At 40.4% G+C, this 21,022-nt stretch overlaps 1 protein-coding gene across 2 annotated transcripts in view; it reads right to left on the bottom strand.

Moving 5' to 3' along the window:
• SNX24 (sorting nexin 24) overlaps positions 1 to 21,022 on the bottom strand; it is a 172,049-nt gene that overhangs the window by 18,455 nt on the left and 132,572 nt on the right. The gene's annotated exons all lie outside the window — the stretch shown is intronic.

Here is a 21,022-nt window from a genome sequence, read left to right as displayed (position 1 = left end):
TTGTGCTACGTTATCACTTATTGTGTGTAAAATAACAAAATCATTTTGTGATATGATTGAATCATCTAGCTTTTGACAATTTTAACCTACCACATATGGCATTTTTCATATGGTTTATAACAATAATCTTTATTGAATGCCTGGTCTGTGCTGGGCTCTTATTTAATCTTACTTAATTTTCACAGTACTATGAGATATGTTCATTATCCACATTCTACATATGAGGAATCTGGGGCTCAGAAAAGGCAAAATCACCTGTGCATATTTTCTCAAAGGGTAAGGGGTCAAGCAGGATTGGAACCCAGGTCTCACCTGCTGTAAAACTACTGATCTACAAATGTTATCTATTCACTGGGTCATTCATTCATTCTGGAAATATTTGCTGACATTTACTGCACACACAACAGCATTGGGCTACATAGTTTAGTTCTTTTCTTAGTAAATTTTATTGGAATCCTTTATCTTTTCCAATACATATTTTTCTACTGTTTTTATAGATTTAATTTATCCCATAAATAAATTTAAAGGAACCACTGAAATTAGCTCCCTTAAAATAACACTTCTTTATTTGGATTTAAAATTTTTGTAGGAAAAAAAAAATTTTTTTTTTTGTAGGGCCTTGCCTGGTGGTCCAGTAGTTAAGAATCTGGCTTCCAATGCAGGGAATAAGGGTTCAGTCCTTGGTTGGGGAACTAAGATTCCTTATGCCTCAGGGCAATGAAGCCCATGTGCTCTAGAGCCCACAACTAGAGAAGCCCGTGTGCTGCAACAAAGAGCTTGCTTGCTGCAAATAAGATGCAACACAGCCCAATAAATAAATAAAATATTTTTCTAAAAGTTCTTAAGATCTCAACTAATTCTTACAAGTATGTAAGGACTCCAAGAAGGAAAACAATAAACTCCGTTAATTTCTGTCCTATATTAAAAAAAACAAACTGATGACAAAAAAAAAGCAAAGACAGAAATATTTCAAAATCTATTTGACAACCTCTGACCAACTCAATTCTTCTTTGACTTGGCAAAATGCTTTAAAGTGACATCTTATATACCTTTGATCTATTTAAATTACCTAACTATATGCTGAAGAACAATGTGGCTCAATTACACATTATAGATAATGTCAGATTTATGAGAACATTCACAGATGATCATGTTCTTGATCATCCAATAGAAAAAAAATTCTAAAAGCAGTTATAAGCTAGCTACTTACCTATAAGTGAAAACTGAGATCAGGGGACTAATACATTTGAATAAAACCATATATTACAAAGCACCTGAAAACTGATTTAGTTATTCAAAGAATATGGTATGATACCAACTGAAATACAAATTATAGAATATGCTTATGGAAGCACTGTCTTTTTACTTTAAAGAAGAAATAGTAACCAGAACTAGGCTTGCAAGATGTTGCCTGGAGAGAGCCTCTAGAGACTGGTTTTTAATGAAAGATTTACAATTAGCATAGCCTATGCATGTTGAGGAATTGATGTGTTTAAAGTGTTTAAAGTGCTTGAAAACCATTTGCTCTCTCAAGTCACTTAAACATGCTTCCAACTATCTGCTTTATTCCTCTGATTTATTTAGTATTCTCTTTCTTCACATACTGTATACTGTGACACAGTTCAAGCACTGAGTTTGAAGAGGTGTAGTTTTTTTTTTTAATTTAATTTAATTTTTAATTGGAGGGTAATTATTTTACAGTATTGTTATGGTTTCTGCCATACATCAGCATGAATCAGCCATAGGTATACATATGTCCCCTCCCTCTTAAACCTCACTCCCGCCTCCCTCCCCACCCCACCACCTCCTCCCCCCTACCCCTACCCCACCACGAGGTTATCACAGAGCACCTGCTTTGCGTTCCTTGTGTCACACAGCAAATGCCCATTGGCTATCTATTTTACATATGGTAATGTATATGTTTGGAGAAGGCAATGGCACCCCACTCCAGTACTCTTGCCTGGAAAATCCCACGGATGGAGGAGCCTGGTAGGCTGCAGTCCATGGGGTCGAGAAGAGTCGGACACGACTGAGCGACTTCACTTTCACTTTTCACTTTCATGCATTGGAGAAGGAAATGGCAACCCACTCCAGTGTTCTTGCCTGGAGAATCCCAGGGACGGGGGAGCCTGGTGGGCTGCCGTCTATGGGGTCGCACAGAGTTGGACACAACTGAAGCGACTTAGCAGCAGCAGCAGCAGCAGCAATGTATATGTTTCAATGCTACTCTCTAAGTCATCTCACCCTCTCCCTCTCCCACGGTGACCCTAAGTTTGTTCTTTATGTCTGCATCTCCTTTGCTGGAGATGGAGTTTAGATCAACTAGGCCTTCTGAAGTATACACATTCTCATTGTGTTACAGGTAAGATATAGCGTACTGGGCAAATATCTTTTTAAAATTTTAAATGAAAGACTGCCAACAGTAACTGACAACAACTTATAGTCGTTATAAGTACTGCATTGACTCTCCTTTTAAAATGCTGAAGTTATACAAGTAATGTTTTATGTGAATATAAGAACCTTGAATGAAGCTGAACTTGAAAGTTGATAGTGCATAGAATTCAGTGGGAACACTCAGTGGGAAGCAGCTAGAGAGTGAGACACAGACTTATTTCAGGATGCAGTAGCAAGTCCTCAGAGAAATGTACCAGAAATGAAAAGTAGCCCTTGTGGAGACAGTTCATAGGCCTATAGTTAAAAACAAGTCTCTATAGGAAAGAATAATGGAAGTGGGAGAGGGGCCCTTGACCTCTTGGCAGCAGTGCAGAATGCAGTCAATGAAATTGTTCACATAAAATACACAGGTGGGCAGTAGCCCAAAGGGACTATACTGAGAAAGGTAAACCACAACAGTACGAAAGATGAGAGAGGGGGCCTCTACACATGACTACTAGCCATTGCATTGTATGTCCAAGCAGGAGCCTGTGCTCGAGTCCATGGAAAGAACATACCTACTCTGGCCCTTCCCCCCAAATCTAATGCTGAAATAAGTCCTCCCATGACTTGGAGTTAAACTATACATGTCTATTCAGGAATTTATGGGCTTCCCTTGTGGCTCAGCTGGTAAAGAATCTGCTTGCAATGCAGGAGACCTGGGTTCGATCCCTGGATTGGGAAGAAGGGAATGGTTACCTACTCCAGTATTCTGGCCTGGAGAATTCCATGGACCGTATAGTCCATGGGGTCACAAAGAGTTGGACACGACCGTGCGACTTTCACTTTACTTTCATTCAGGAATTTACATTCAACAATGAGTATGGATCCCTTCCTGGTGGTTTTCAGATTACACCAGTCTTTTTCTGATAGGCTCGAAGGTTTCCCAGGAAGCAGGCAGAGAACGATGGCAGGGACAACTGCTTCACACATAACCTTGAATTCTCTGTCTGCCTTCCGCCACTGGAGGCTGTGACAGACTGTCAGTTGCCTAACGCAGATTCATTCTCCCCTTCATCCTTGTTAATGAAACACCAATTTGTTTTTTGGGGGTGGCAAATTGCCAAGCTAAAAAAAAAAAATAAACAAGAATAACAAAAAACAACATCCGCCCCCCTCCCCCCAGTATTTCCCAGATTCCCTTGCCACATGGCATAGACCTGGCCACTAAGATGTCAGTGGTAGTCATCGAATGGAAAAGACCCAAAATGTTTCCTGAGAGTGAATATTGAGGCTCTGCTGTCTCTCATCTTTTGCTCATTTTCCCACCCCTGTCCTCTCCCCTCGTGTCTGGAACATGCGTACAGTCCCTGAGTTTATGTTATTTTGTGATCCTGACGGAAAAGCCAAAAACCCAGAGATCCAATCCCTGATGATTTTGAATTACGAGAACAAAACCCACAATTCGGAGAAGGCAATGGCACCCCACTCCAGTACTCTTGCTTAGAAAATCCCATGGATGGAGGAGCCTGTTAGGCTGCAATCCATGGGGTCGCTAAGAGTCAGACACGACTGAGCGACTTCACTTTCACTTTTCACTTTCATGCATTGGAGAAGGCAATGGCAACCCACTCCAGTGTTCTTGCCTGGAGAATCCCAGGGACGGGGGAGCCTGGTGGCTGCCGTCTATGGGCAGCATAGCATAGCAAGCCGCATTACCTGCTACTGGCAATGCTTGAGGAAATAATAAGCCTGAGAAAGAGAAGCCCCAATTTCAGGTAAGTTCTTTCACTGGATTGTTACCTGTGGTAGAACACAAGCCTCTCCTGAGACAGACTTCTTGCCTCTGCAGATCATAAAGTCCAGTTTTTGGCCCAAAGAGCAGAGTACTGAGAAGAATACTTTAAGAAAGAGAGAGAAGAAAAGAAAAAACCCAACTCTGCTATTTTACTTTTAATTCACTATTTCAGTACTGGGTAGAATACTTAGGAAGAAAGGAAAGAGGGAGATAGAAAGGGAGGAAGGAAGCAACCTAGATATTTTTATTTTTAATTTACTAAGATACCCTGGAGAAGGGAAAGGCTGCCCACTCCAGTATTCTGGCCTGGAGAATTCCATGGACTGTATAGTCCATGGGGTCGCAAAGAGTCAGACACGACCGAGTGACTTTCACTTTAAAAAAGCCCACAATATAAAGAACAGCCTATTAAAAATGAAAAAGCAATTAGGGTTCACGCATACACAGCACTGTCTATAAAAAAAATGACCAATACATGAAAAACTTGTCTGCCTAACACAGCAGGTGCCAAGAACATACGTTACCAAATAGTAAAGAATTCAAGCATATAGGTAATAAGACTAAACAAAAGAAAAATGTAAGCTAATTATCCAGAAAAACATCCTACTAAATTGAGTCTATTACACAAACCATATACAGCATCCCTTTGTGTTTCATTAAACTTATTTTACAAAGGACTGTCCAAATCACTGTAAAATGACCCAGAGGGAATAATTTAGCATTGGCTAGTGGACGAAAATACAATTCCACTTTAACTTCTTAATCACAAATTTTATGATCTTTTAACAGCTCTCTATTAAGAGCAATTAAAGGGAGATACCAAAGGTTTACAGTGATACTCTAGCAAGTTGAAATGACCATATACATTTTCAAGCAGAAGTTTTTACATTTTGAAGATCTTAGCAAAGTTTGAGAGTAAAACATGGATTTACTAAAAAGAAGGAGGAGGAGAAAAAGCTGGAAGATGTGTCTCTGGGGCCTGAAGATAACATTTTTGGATTCACTTCTGCTTCCTGTCCCTTGGCTGTCCCAGTGCTGTCTGGCTGTCCTTCCTGCTGAGGAGTCAGACATCACTGGGGCTAGGCAGAGATACAGGAGAAACACAGGGTACAAACACAACAGTGGGACCGATGCACAACAGCCTGGACATCTCCTCAGGCGTACACACCAACAGCACTGGTCGACCAGATCAACCATCCCAGGCAGCGGTCTACTCAGCCGCCTTCAGCCTCAGCCTGATCCAGCTGCGCCCCAGGGAGGGAGCCAGGGAGCACCTGGCACGCTCCTAACTTTTGCCAACACATCTTTCTCATGCATGTTTCCTCAAGGCTCAGCTGGGTGCCGTCACCTGGGGGTGGGCACTGATCAAGTGAAAACTACACCTTATTCTTCTACAGTTACTGAAGAAATGGTAGGTAGGTTGTTTAGGTTTGTAAGAATTGTATGCACTTTGAACATTTACTTACTTAAATTGTTTAAAATTAATCATAGGCAATTTTCTTAGCTCCTCCATGCTTCAACAAGGTCAATAACAGTCTCCTCCAGAGGCTGTGGTCATGATGAAATAAGACTCATGCCTATAAAGAAACTGCTACGGTGCCTGCTGTACTGTAAGTACCTACTAAATGCTGTGCATTATTATTCTTAGCAGCAGTAGTTTAAGATGAACAAAAATAATCTCTCACAGAAGGTGAATACTTTAAAAAGCTGATTTAAAGAAAGTAAACATTTTCTTATATGGTTTTACTTGTGTCATTGCTAATTTTTTTTTTTTTAAAGGCTTGTGCTTTGTATGACATCCAACTATCTTACAACTTCCTGGCCTCTTAACGCATACACTAATGCAGGCACACAGGCCAAGAACTTGTTTTATGGAATTTTTACACAGAACTCATTTAGTCAGATCTCTAAGGCACTTATCTCTGTGAACCCATGGACTCAGACATGACCTAGCTGTGCTACACAGAGCCCTTCTTTTCAATGGTGTTACCTCCTGCCCCACCCCCCCAACAGCTACCATTAGTGAAACCTTCAAACAATTGATCTGGAGACTTCTTCTTTTTTTTTAATTAATTATTTTAATTGGAGGCTAATTACTTTACAATATTGTGGTGGTTTTTGCCATACATTGACATGAATCAGCCACAGATACATATGTGTCCGCCATCGCGAACGCCCCTCCCACCTCCCTCCCCATCTCATCCCTCTGCGTTGTTCTGGTGCACCGGCTTTGAGTGCCCTGTTTCATGCATCGGACTTGGACTGGTCATCTGTTTCACATATGGTAATATATGTGTTTCAGTGCTAATCTCTCAAATCATCCCACCCTCGCCTTCTCCCACAGAGTCCAAAAGTCTGTTCTTTATATCTGTGTCTCTTTGCCTGTCTCAAGTATAGGGTCATTGTTACCATCTTTCTAAATTCCATATATATGTGTACCATATTGGTGTTTTTCTTTCGGGCTTACTTCACTCTGTATAATAGGCTCCAGTTTCATCCACCTCATTAGAACTGATTCAAATGTATTCTTTTTAATGGCTGAGTAATAGTCCATTGTGTATATGTACCACAGCTTTCTTATCCATTCATCTGCTGATGGACATCTAGGTTGCTTCCATGTCCTGGGTATTATAAACAGTGCTGCGATGAACATTGGGGTACACGTGTCTCTTTCAATTCTGGTTTCCTCTTTGTGTATGCCCAGCAGTGGGATTGCTGGGTCATAAGGCAGTTCTATTTCCAGTTTTTTAAGGAATCTCCTTACTGTTCTCCATAGTGGCTGTACTAGTTTGCATTCCCACCAACAGTGTAAGAGGGTTCCCTTTTCTATCTGAAGACTTCTTACTTTCATCAGACCCTTCTGACTTTTCTGTCCTCCTGTTCAGCTTCAGATTGCATGACTGACCATCATAATCAGTTCCCTGAAGTGCTTCCAATTCCATCAGGCCCCCTCTCCCACCTCTGTGTACTTAGGACCTCCTAGTTCTAGTTGAATGCTGGCATCTCTCACCCATGCCTCAACCCCAGCTGCTAAGCACTGAGAGAAAACCACACAGTACAAAGAAACTGGTTTCACTTTAAATTCAAGGTCTTAACTACAAAATGTTGTCTTGCTCCTTTTCTCTAGAACAATGGTTCTCCAACTTCAACTAGCATCAGTATCATCTGTGTTAAAACACAGATCTCTGGCAGACCTCACTTTTCCTCCCTGGGATTCTAATCTGGAGTCTTCGCTATAGTGGACTGTGGTCCAGAACTGTGGCGGTCATCATCCAAGTGGTTTATTGTGGCACTTAAGTATCTTCAAGTACTCTGGCACTTCAAGTATCTTCAGCTCAAAAAGAAGTAGAAGATGGGTTCCCTGGATGCTTGGACATTTGCAGCAAGGGGACTCACCAGGTCACTGGCTTCTTTGAAGTGTTCGTAGCAGGGAAGCCGGTTCATTCCAAGAAGGGAGGTGATGGCTACATGGACATGGAGAGCAAGTTTCTGAAGCTGGTGGCCGCCATCAAAGCTGCTCTGGCTCAGGCCGCATGTGCCCTGAAGGCAGAGGCCAGTGACCTTGGCTCAGCCCCTCTTGGCCGATGCTTCATGACAGGAAGGACTGAAATGTCTTGTGGACACCTGGCCCTTCCCTTATGTTCTCAGGCTGCTGACTGGGGAGAGAGGGACACCCCTGGTCCTTGCCTGTGGGAGTGCGAGTGTGTCCCCAGATCTAACCTTGCACACTGCTCCTGCTTCCTTCCTCCCATCTCCCTGCATCCCCTGCATGTCTTTCTACCCTCTGGGCTTTGGGGTGGTTCTGCTCCAGGTTTCCTTTTCAAGGGGAAGCCGAGAGAAGGATCAGGATGAGTGAGTCTCAGATTTCAGCACTGATTGCAGCAGTTTACAACTCAATCAATGGTAAGGAGGTTAATAACAAAAACAAAAGCAACACACATTGCTGGGTTCCACCTCCCAAGTTTCTGGTCTAATAGGTATGTTGAAAGTGAAAGTGAAGTTGCTCAGTTGTGTCCGACTCTTTGCGACCCCATGGACAGTAGCCTGCACTAGGCTCCTCCGTCCATGGGATTTTCTAGGCAAGAGTACTGGGGTGGGTTGCCATTTCCTTCTCCAGGGAATCTTCCCGACCCAGGGATTGAACCCAGGTCTCCTGCATTGTAGACAAAGGCTTTACCATCTGAGCCACCAATAGGTATGGTATGGGATCTCAAAAACTGCATTTCAGGAAAGTTCCCAGGTGATGCTGATGCTGTCGGTCCAGGAACCACATGTTGAGAACCACTGCTCCAGAGGAACCACCATCAACCATGCCACACCTTCCCCTCTTCTCTTTGAATCTCCCTTACCCCTTCCTCCACCCTCCCTCTGAGCTGAGAACTGCTCTTCACACTTCAAGGAGAATACAGAAGCCACCAGACTTGACATCCCTCATCTTTACCCCTACTCTAGACACATCACGCTTCCACAATCCTCTCCTCCTTCTCTGCTACAGTGGAAGGAGTGCCCCTCCTTCTCTTAGAGGCCAATTCCTCTCGTTACATTCTAGCGCTCAGTCCACCTCTTGACTTTCTCAGATATTTCTTTAGTTATAACCCTTCCTTCCTCTGCCTATTCACTATTAATTCCATCCATTCATCTTTCTATTATTATCTCTGCTGAATCATTCCTATCAGCTTATAAACATGCTCTAGGATCTCACAGAACCAAGTAAACGAAGGAACAAAAAATCTCTCAGAGAACACAGCTTATTTCTCTGCTTCTTTTCATGGCATAAGTTCTTACCAGTGTACTACAGATGTTGTTTTCTTATTTCTACTTCATCCATTACTCTACCTTGGACAAAAATGGCTTTGGTTGCCACCATTTTCAGTTTGTCAAGGTCACAGATCTCTTCCGTGTTGCTAAATTCCATAGCCACTTTTGTCCTCACCATACTCAACTTCTGAGCAGCCATCACTCAGCCAAACAACCCTTCTCCCACTTCTTGAAAAACTCCTTTCTTTGTTTCTGTAACTCTTCCAGTTTCCTATCTCATTTTCACTCTCCTTTGTTGTCTCTTCCTTTACCACTGGACCTCAAAAATGCTGGGATTTTTTCAAGGCTTAGCCAGTGCCCTTATGTCTCCCCACATTCTAATCGGAGTGTATCAATTGCCATGGATTTTAATACCTTTATTCTGATGAGACGCAAATTCTTATCTCCAAGCTGGAACTCTATTCTGGGCTCCAGACTCATAGAACTACCTATGTAACATCTCCACTTGAGTTTCTTATAGATCCCTTCAGCTAAAAATGTGCAAAACAGAAATTGATGATTCCTTAAAAAAATTAATAAATAAACCTGCCACCCCCTCCTCTGCCACCCCGTCACCTTAGCCACTGAAAGCGCAGCCCTACCCAGCTGCCAAGCTGGGGGCTTCCTTCCCCTCACCTTCTACATGCATCATCTGGAGCTCCCCTCCCACTGGCTCATAAAGCGATAGCTCCAGTGGCCTTCAGAGCCACCAGGGGCCTGTGCTCCTTCGACCACAGCCTCTGCCTCTGTGGTTCCCATAGCCTTCTTCTCAGGCTCGACATGACTAACTTTCCTCAGTCTTAGTCTAAATGTCACCTCAGAGGTGCCTTTTCTGACCATTCAAGCACTTGCTCTCACTCCCTGATCGTCTTTTCCTTGCTCCCTTATTTTCTGATTCCCTAAGTGCCTGCAGTTATTTCATGTATAAGTTTACTTGGTTTTTGTCCCTTCGACTCCAGGTCCAAGATGGCAGGACCGAGTCTGCGTTATTCGCTCTTTTATCTCTGCATCCAAGACAGGGCTTTGAATGCGTGAGGGTTATTCCAGAGGCAGAACGCAACAGAGACAAATACTGAGGAGGTAAATTTTGACCAAATATAAAGAGAAACTTGATGACTGAAGTCTCTGATGGAAGATTATGCTTTGGGAGATAACAGGTACCACCCCAGCAAATATTTGACCAAATGTAGTTGAGGCCCAATTGCTGCAGAATGTTGTAGAAAGAATTTATAGACAGGAAATTAAGCAAGGGATTTGCTAAGAAAAACAGTAATATATAATACTGGCATAATATTGTATGGCTTGCTAAGTAGTCCTACATATACAGGATCACTTAATGCTCATCACCACCATTGAGGTAGATAGGATCAAGAACATTTTATGGGAAAATAACTCTGTGATGTCAAATGACTAGCTGTTAATAACATCCCCTAAGGTGGACAGTGTGCCCCTTGAGGTGGGTGAATTGAGCATCCGGTCTTGTACTATTTCCCAGCTGCACTGCCTCCCTAAAGGGCAGTTTCAGTCCCTTCTTTAATAACCTTCTGGTCCTTCAAGGGTCAGCTGCTCCTCTGGCAAGAAGGGGGCGCACAGCCCCTCCCTTAAGCTCTGGAGCTCAGCCCAGGTGTGGCTGAATAGATCAGCAAGACTCAACAAAGGAGGGTGACAGAGGGGAGTAAACAAAGAGGGTCATGAGACTAGCGGATTACAAACTACAACAAGTCTTAAGCAATTGCTCATCTATGTCTTAGGGAAAAGAAGCCAAAGAGGACTGTGACGCTGCCATTTGTTGTCAGACTTACCCTGCTACTCAAAGGAGACCCCTTTCAACCTCTTAATTACAGCTCATTATAAGCTGAACATCAATATGGATAAAAAGAGAAGCTGGAAATAGCCTTGTTTCAGTATACTTTTTAATGGGGAAAATGTAGGTTGAAAATTAATAAGCTTAATTTGTCTTTAATTTTTAAATCTTACTTTCATAAGAAATGCTAAAACCATTGTTAAAATGTCAGCTGTTTTCTATTTTCTTTTTTTTTTTGTACTCAGCCCACCATGTCTTCATTTTTAGAAGAGGAAAAAAGCTACCTGCTAGAGCAACTTTGTCTTGAGCACAAGTTTGCAACCAGAAAATTACTGAGCCAGACAGCAAATAGGACTCTTTTAAAACATGCCCCCGAGTAACGAATAACGCAGCTAGAAGGAGCTTCCCCACTGTGATAACTTTTCTTGTTTTGTCTCACTGATATTTTCTTACAAGGGTTTTTGGGTCAGAGTAAACTCCTGAGGACGGATCTGACATTCCCTTTGAAACTAATTACGTTAAACAGCAGGTACCCACTTCAAGTCTGAGCAGGAGAATGCAAGACGTTCAGGGAATTCAGTGCACTTGGGGTTAATGTTCTCATCTTTTAGGAGCTTCTTTAAGCTTAGATATCCCCAGGTCCACTAACAGCATCATTTGTGCAGAGATAAAAGAAGGATCAATCTGATAAACCGGGGAGAAAAAAATGGAAAATGCTTTTTTTTTTTTTTTTTTGCTGTACAGTAGCTGCTCTTAGAATACACTCTGAAATGTAAGTGCTTAAGAACTAATTGACTAATTATATTTTAAGGGTTCAAAGCTCTCAAGTTAAGACTTTCAACGGATTGCTGGATGATCAGATACATGTAAGGCAGGAACGGGCTGCAGAGAGAAGGGTGATGGATCTGTATTTCTGTTTGAACCTTCTACCAGTAAACCCAGTTTCAATAGACAGGCATTTCTTCACTAATTTATGCAAAAAGGGATACTCTGAAAAAAGCATTGATGCTGATGCTATACCAAACCAATGGATTTCAATGATTTTTCAGTGGCCTTCTGTTATTAATTTGATGAATGACTATCACAATTAATAGGAATAGTTAGCAAACCCCACAGTATACCTTTTCAAGTAACTTCACTATAAATAAAAATAGAAGCGATACAATCATAGCTCTAAGATAATTGCTCATTACTTTGCTGCATGCGTTTGAAGGATTTTGATGAAGTCTGAGTCATGCTAATGCTATAAGCTAACTCTTGATCTTGGCCTGAAAGTCTGTTCCGATCAGTGACTCACATGAAGCCCATGCACGGCAGCTAGAGAATAGCTCCCACTCGTTGTAACTAGAGAAAGCCCATGTGCAGCAACAAAGATCGAGTGTAGCCAAAAATAAACCATTTTTAAAAATAGTTTTCAAAATGGAAATATCTAATGAATCGGTAAATACTTAATGTACTGTACAAGATAATGTCACACATACCACTTCTTAGTTACTTGTTTAGGTACTGAATGGCCAAACCAAATCTCTCAAAGACAAGGATTAGGTGTGAATAATTTACTCTGCGCCAGGCAGCACCCACAGGAGATACTCAATAAGTATATACTGAACACTGACATCTTTTTTTCTCAGCTGTTGACAGTAAGCTATGTATTTTGATAACTACAAAATTTATTCCATAAGAAATGCTTTTGTATTTTAGATGGCCCATCAGTCTTTTTCCCCCATAGCAAAATAATTAAGTTTCCTAAATCCTAAAGCTTTGCAATACTTTAATACTAGAGTATTAGTATTAAATGTAAATGTAGCAAAGTATATATTAGATATATACTTTCAGTTCAGTTCACTCACTCAGTCGTGTCCAACTCTTTGCGACCCCATGGACTGTAGCACGTCAGGCCTCTCTGGCCATCACCAACTCCCAGAGTTTACTCAAACTCATGTCCATTGAGTCGGTGATGCCATCCAACCATCTCACCCTCTGTTGTCCCCTTCTCCTCCTGCCTTCAATCTAATATATATATATATTTTCTAATATATTAATAAATATTAAAGTAGTAACACTTTAATAAGGCAGTTTAATTTGCTGCATAATACTACATTTTACATGCTAAATGGAATACGATCAAATATATAGTAAAAGAGCTGTTCAAAAGGGGGCCTCGATATTCATTAGTGAATAAGCAGCACTGGGATTTGACACGTCAGCTCCTTCAGTTCAGTTCCACCACACCTAGGCGGACCAGAGCGCCAGAAACACAACTGGTGCTGGACGACCTCAGTTTCCCTTCTCTTTCCCAGTAGCATTCATTTCTATCTGAGAGGCAGGGATAAAATTAACGCAGAAGAGATTTTTATTATCTACCAGTCACTCTTCCCTGGAAAACAAATGTATGCCCCAAAGAAAACAACTCAGGCACAAAGATAATGAATTAAATTACTGCTTTCCTGCCTTTCTTTCCCACAAATTCCTATCTTCATTTTGTTCTCTTCACTGTTTGGGGGTACAGGTTCAAAAAGCCACATTTGAGTTAAAGCTATCATCTTTCAAGATGGTCTACATTGCAAGAAGTCACGTCCCAAACCTGAAGCAAACGGATGAGATTCAAAGAGTAATGAATATGAAAAGGGTGGCACCTTCAGCTGTTAACATGCATTTGCTTTTTCAAGTTTATAATAAGAGTTGCTCAAACTGGGCAGGAAAAGAAGTAGATTGAGTAGGCATGAGGGTGATTTGGGGGGTGATTTAGAACATAGAAGTGTTCTAAAACTGGATTGTGTTGATGGTCACATAACTATAAATTTGCTAAAAGTGACGGTACAACATTTATGTGTATTTCATGGTATATAGTTCATATCTCAATAAAGCTATTTAAAAGTGTATCTTTTCTGTCTTTTCATTCTCCTGCAGTTGATCTTCAGGAGTCTCACTATCAGTTGATTTTGCTAAATAAATACTGAAAGATGCTGATGAAGTTGTTAATGGGTCAGCAAAAAGCCTGTTTTCTAAAATTATTTATTTATTGACTTTGGCCGTGCTGCATCTTAGCTGCTTTGCAAGGGCTTTCTCTAGTTGCGGTGAGTGGGGGCTACTCTCTACTTGCAGCGTGTGGACTTCTCTCTGTGGTGGCTTCTCTTGTCGCAGGGCATGCGCTCTAGGGCGCACAGGCTTCAGTAGCTGCAGTGTGTGGGCTCACGAGCTTAGTTGCTCCAGGGCATGTGGGATCTTCCCAGACCAGGGATCCTGTGTCCCCTGTACTGGCAGGCAGATTCTTATACACTATGCCACCAGCAAAGTTCAAAAGGACTGCTAAACAGATATGATACTTGGTGTTAGATGTTGCCAAGAAAATGGAGTGGGGGATTTTTTTTTTCCCTAATGAAAAACTAATGAAACATACATACCACTTTTATACACAGAAAGGTATGTCAGCTAGAAACAGTAACTACCTGCTCAAAATATACTAAATTGGCCCAAATTACATATCTTGCCAGAATTAGGACAAGTTCGACATGAGAAATTCTAAGTAGATTTCAATAACTATGCCTAACTAACTGGGCCCATCAATCTTAACCTTAATCATCTTGCTTAAATTTTTTCCACCATCAACATATTGCCACACAAATGTTGTGCTGATAGCTTGGTTTCGAAGCATCCTAGTAACTCTCCTGCAGTGTCACTGACAACTTCAGCTTGCTGATTACCTTCTGGCTTCATGAACACAGCTCTCGTTTGTCTGAGAGAGGCATGAGCACTGTCTGTAGCAGAGGTTCTGGCCTGCCTCTCCCTTCCCAGATGTGTCCTGTTCCCCTACTCACAGGAGCAGGGAAGAGAAAGGCCTCCCTCTCTTTAGGGTTCTTTTGAGTTTGACAAACCTGATGCCAACTAGTCTTCTCTCTTTAACTTGGAAATGAGGGCTGCATTTTACAGAAGAAGCACAGAGTAGGTACTCTCTGCATCATACTAGACTCCGAAAGGGACACAGTAAATAAAACATGGCAATGGTCCATAAGGGCACGACAGCCACTCAGGACACCAGCATGTCCAGCATGCCTCTTTCACCTTAATGCCTTCTGCTCTCCAAGCTTCTCTCTTGCATGAAAGGTTTGAGAAATTAGTTGGGTTTTCTGGTACTACAAGAAGAGAAGAGAAGAGAAAGAAACATAAAGGGTGACTGTTTTTTGTAACAGAGTAAATTAAATTCATTTCCCCAAATCTTTATCACCAGGGTAGGGGTAGAGTAGAGAAGAGACAAAGCTAACATTTACTCAGGACCAAGCAAAGTAAACTGGCCACTCTCCCATCACAAACAAGCAGCACCGCTTATAATAAACGTTTCAAGTATAAAGAGTAACAGGAAAATGCTTTCAGAACAGTCATTTGTAATAACAGTTTATTTATGAGAAGGAACCCAGTGAAGGAGGTCTATAAAGGGCAAGCAGCTTCAGTACAATTTTTTGTTAAGATTTTACTCATATTTAAATTATAAATTGCAAGAAAAATTAAGATATTTAGCTAAGCTTGACTAATATATGCATTATTGAGTAATAAATACCTGTTGTATTATGTTAATATATCTACTATTTGTTCCCATGGTTTTGGACAAGTGGTTTTCAGTATTTCATGCATCTGGAAGGGGAAAAAAACAAAGCCACAATTGGTAGGTCAGCCTATCCTTCGTTTTTGAGATGTAAAGTCATTGTTGGACATAGCTTCAAGGAAAATATTTATAAATTCAACATCTGTAACTACCTATTATGGAAAGACATTTTAAAACCAAATGTGATTGCTGACAAAGGATCTGGGTGGACCGTTGTATAAATGGAAATCACACAACTTGTAAATAAGAGGGAGGCTGTCAGCCCAACTTATGTGTACATTTATGTTAAGGCCAGAAAGCTCTGCCGTGGACATCACATGAGACATGTGAAGATTACATAATTCTACCCCAAAGGAAAGGAGAAAAAATTTTATTTAGTTTCCTTTAAATATAAATGCTTATAATCAGTATTCTGTGATGATTAGTCTATTTGTTATTCACTAGAGAGACCTGCCTTAGTGATGACCACAAATGTTGTTCCTTTAAAAGCATCAGCCCACATATGATGACATTAATTCAAGTTTCCATTTAGTAGATATTCATGGTTTCCAAATAAGGTTGTTGTTTCTTTTTTTTCCTTAGGATTTTAGGGAGGGTCAATCAGTTCCTTCTTGGCTTCCATTCTGGTCCCCAAATCTACACCCCTTCTCACAGTGGGCATGCAGGGTTGCAGGCTGCTCCTTAACTATGGAAGCAAATCAATAGCAGCTGAATGCCATCTGCTTCGGGCCGCAGAACAGAACCAAAGTGTAAGCCATGCATCTTCCCTTATTGAAAGGTTATTTTATGCAAGTAAACAATTCATCGTCTTCTTGCACGCTTGATGCTCATTTACCATTTTGATCAATAAAATATGCAAAACAACAAAAAAATTGAATCCTAAGAGTAGTTCTGATGCCAGCGTGATAGTTAATCAATACCCGGCCTCTGTTCACTAGGGCAAGTGGTGGGGGCACTCCTATTGAAACCTGTGAAATCCAGAGTGGTCGACGTGGCAGAAAAGACTGTTTTCAGAAGGGAGATACATTACATTTGTCCTATAGATTAAAAACGAAAACACATTCTCATTGAATTAAATCCAAACGCTAACATCAACAGGCTTGAATGTTACTGATTCAAGCCAGTACTTCTCAAAGCTCACGAAAAAGCAATTTGGGTTCATATGTCTTTTAGAATCTCCAAGACAAGTGGATGAGATCACTGACACAGACCTCTGGACAGCAACCCTTTCTAAGCTCTGTCTTATTAAGTCTTGGCTTTCAATGTATTCATGTTTCAGGTGAACTCAGTTTTTCTGCTAAAAAAAACTGCTGTGGGAATTTCTTGTGCACGGTGTTTCTTTTAGTCATATCACAAGCTGCCTTATTATATTAAACCTCTTGACAATTGATTCAGGCAGAATACTTTTCTCCCAACAAAGAAAACTATATCATCTCACAGATGCGACCATATAAGAGCCCTCAATTCAAGACTGTTTCCTAGCAAAACACAAAGCACTAAAAAAAAAAAAAAAATTGGATTTTTTTCCCCCCATTTTGACCAATTCTCTCCAGCTGAATTGTGACTTTAAGCAGATCACAGGAATTTTTTGTTTTAAAAATGATAAATTTAGATACCTTTCTAGAACAGAATACCTTTCTGTTAAAACACAGTTTAACAGAAAGAAAAACATTGCCATGTGAAATAAGAACTGCCCTGACAAGGTGGTGGCTTTTTTTTTTTTTTTTTTTAGCAGATTATCAGATTTTCTGTATACTATAAGAGTGAGAATCAAATAGTCTTCAGTTTACTACATAACCATTATAACAGTTTAAAAACCTAATTTTCTTACTCCTTACCCTGATCTACTAAATTCATCACACTTACCCATACCTCTGCGATCATTAGATACAATTAGTATCATCCATGAAACATATTTTATCCTATTTTTTCACATGTTTACCTAAGTGCACTGTGAAGGATCTTAATGAAATATGGGTGAAATGAGTAAGGCTGCTTAATGGATAGAAGGGAAGAAAATTTTCAGTCTTAATGGGATATCTTTAGTATGAAGGAAAAAAATGAAAAAAATCCTATCAAATTTCTACCAGTACATGTTTGTAATAATTTCACATCTAATACTATCATAAATACTTTTCTTTACAAATTATTTAGCTGAGACTAAAATTTTCTCCATGTTTTCCTTTATGAAACAGGCTAAATTATATAGCACTAACTGTGGGAAGTGATTTCCTTGTGATCTTAGCTTCATACAGCAGAGCTCTCTATTTCTAGCTATTACTTTAAGATTATCACTCTAGAACTGTATTTAATCCTCTTCTCAGCTTTTTAAAAACATTACATATACATAAAAATTTAAACATGCATTTAAGTCAAATAACTGTGATGAAATTAATAACAACAGCATGACTACGGAAGTGCAGAAGCTTTGAGTCAATGACCCAACCAGCAGCAAGGGTATAATTTAAAGGCAGAAATTTCCAGTGCATGCACCGTTAGCCACAGTGAACCTGTTACTGCTCTAAAGGGAATTGTTTGCCTCTTATTAGATTTTCTACAGCACAGCCATAAGTGATAAATGTACTGCTGTACTCACTGTCAAGTTAATCAATGCTGCCAAAGTTTTGTTGACTTAACAGTAATCCATAAAGTGAGCAGCATTTTCTCTATCCCTATGACATCTCAGTCCAGAGAAGGGTTACGAATTCAGGAGCAGCTTCACATGAGAAAGAGCTGGGTTAAGGGAATTGGAGCAAGAGAGGGTTGATAGGGTAGACGGACTGGGTGATTCTCAAAATTAAGCAGGTTTTTAACCCCCTCTTCTGATTTTATTACCAAACAAACAAACAAAAAAAGCATTTATGATCACCTCCACATGCACACAGAATTTACTTTTGTTGTTTATAATCCTAATAAATGAGTAATTCTCCTGATGAAAGATAATGCTTTCCACAACCTGCCTCTCTCACCTCAAAACAAAACGGATGAACGGATAATAAAAACACCCAAACCTTCAAGAACTGCAATGTGAACTAGCCATTTCTACTGCGTGATCTCAGCCTGTTTACAGTTCAATGCACGGATCAAATCCAGTACAGGGCACCAGTAATAAGAATGGTAATGTGGACCAGAAAGAAAAAAGGCCCCAAATTTTGCTTCACTGTAAATGTGAGCATGTGAAAGACGTGACCATTAGAACCAAGAAAAGAAAGCAGACAACAGGCGAGGAAGAGCTGCCCTGCAAACACACCGCTGCCTTGCTTTCACAAGCAATTACAGACATATGAAATATGAATTGCAATTGATTTTTCTTCCTGGGGTCACTATGCTCTGCGTTTTACACACTCGAGGCATTTATTTGGGCAGCAAACTGACAAGTTTTGTAGGATGACCTGAGCAGTGTAATCTCTGCTCAGTCCCGAGCACTTCATTGTGGCTTCTCATCCTTGACACTTGTCCCTCCCAAAAACTTACTGGCGAGGGATGCCTTGATAAAGACACGGAACAATGTAATTACTGGGCATAAAAGGCTGGGAGAACCTGACCAGGGGATGCTTAGCAACCTTCCTTGTGCCAATGAAAAATAAATAGCATCAATCGGGAAGAGCGAATGTCATCCATATACTTCCACAGCAGATTTTCTTACGTGGCTGGTGATAGTACAACAGGATTACTAAACTCATGTGGTTTGTCTTGCCAAGAAGAAGAATGACAGTGAAAAGTTGTGGCTATGAGAATAAGTAATACAGATTTCATATATTTTAAAACGGCTTAAAACTTCAACGATAGAAAGATAAGGTCTTTTAGTTGCTGGCTTTCTAGAACTCTGATTATAAGCTTTTCCTGTATTTTGGTCCTCACAGAGCTCTACATTGTGAATGTTACTGGTCATAAGACAAAGTATTACTTAAACATTTTTTTGTCTTTGGAGAACTTTCTTTCTTTTTCTTCCTTTACCTCCCTCCCTCTCTCTCTTTTTTTCTTTCTTTCTGTATCAGTCCATAGGTCCTAGACATCTTTTCCTATTGGTACATATAGAAATACACCATTCTTTTGAACTGCTATTGCGTACTTTGTATCATCCTCCACTGTATGGCTATTTCAATACATTTTTAACCAATGTTACTCCTACTGGGAAACTTTTATATTACAATGAAATAAATGCCTTACACACAGCATAGCCCAATTATGCAAGAATAATTGTTGGATAAATTCACAGACAAAACTGTCAAATTTCTTTTCCAAAATGTTGCCACAATGGGCAGATGCCTCAAAGGTATATGAGAATGTCTATTCCTTACCAACAGTGAGTATAAACGGTTTGTTTGAATCTTTGCAGATCTACAAGTAAATATACTATCTCATAAGTCTGAGTAAGCCCTGGGAGTTAGTGATGGACAGGGAAGCTTGGCACGCTGCCATCCAAGGGGTCGCAAAGAGTTGGACACCACTGAGCGACTGACTGAACTGATTACTAATAAAGTATTTTTCTTTTTTTACTAATCATTTATAATGACTTTTTAATGAATGAATTCTGCTCATTTTCCTGTTTGATAATTTTCCTCCTAGCAACTTATAAAAGGACTTTTCATACCATAGGAATCAGACCTTTGTCATATATATTGTTCATTTCTTTAGCCTATTGGTCTTATGATTTGAATTTGTGGTGACCTTCTTGCTGAACAGATTTTTAAAATTTTATGCAGCCTAATTTTAAATGTTGCACATAACAAATAATACAAAAGTACCACTATCAACTCAGAGAATATCACACAATGAAATACTGCATAATCAAAACAGATATTCCATTTGAATCATTTTTTAAAATTTATTTTAATTGGAGGCTAATTACTTTAAATATTGTAGTGGTTTTTGCCATACATTGACATGAACCAGCCCTGGGTGTACATTTCCATTTGAATCTAATATTTTATCCCAAACTATCAGAGAGGAGCAAAAATAACAAAAGAAGGAATTAGAGTAATATCAGATATCATTAAAACCAAACTATCTATCTGGCAGTCTTGAAGTAGCATTACAGTGTGTGTTAAAGTGTTAGTTGCTCAGCTGTGTCTGACTCTTTGCGACCCCATGGATTGCAGTCCCCCAGGCTCCTCTGTCCATGGGATTTCCCAGACAAGAATACTGGAGTGGGTAGCCATTCCCTTCTCTAGGGGATTTTCCCAATGCAAGGGTCAAACCCAGGTCTCCTGCACTGCAGGTGGATTCTTTACTGCTGAGCCACTAGGGTAGCCCCAGGAGTCACGGTGGGCTGAGCTAAAGTTACATGTTTGGGGAGGCAGATGGGTGGCATGCAGGCCTGAAAACTGAATGTGGAGAAATAAAGTTAGTGAGCTATAACAGAAGGTAAAAATGCAGTGGGATAACAGCCAACTATAATGTATTTGGGTTTGAGATGATTACATCTGGGTGTGGAGAACTGAAAAGGACCCATAAAGAGGAGGTCCTGGAAATGACCTTGTGGGATGTTTTGGTAAACAGAGATGAGAAAAGAGGTGATACCAGGTGCAGGGTATGGTAAACACAGGAGCCAAGACAAGGGGCAGTCAGTAGGCTCATAGGCAGTAAGATCCATGCAGAGTAAGGCTGCGGTTCTGAGTATCTGGCCTAAGCACATCACAGTTCAGTA

This window comes from Bos indicus x Bos taurus, chromosome 7 (assembly GCF_003369695.1).
Source record: "Bos indicus x Bos taurus breed Angus x Brahman F1 hybrid chromosome 7, Bos_hybrid_MaternalHap_v2.0, whole genome shotgun sequence".
NCBI lineage: Eukaryota > Metazoa > Chordata > Mammalia > Artiodactyla > Bovidae > Bos > Bos indicus x Bos taurus.
Note: the sequence above shows the minus strand (reverse complement) of the source record. Positions and strands in the feature narration are given on the sequence as shown.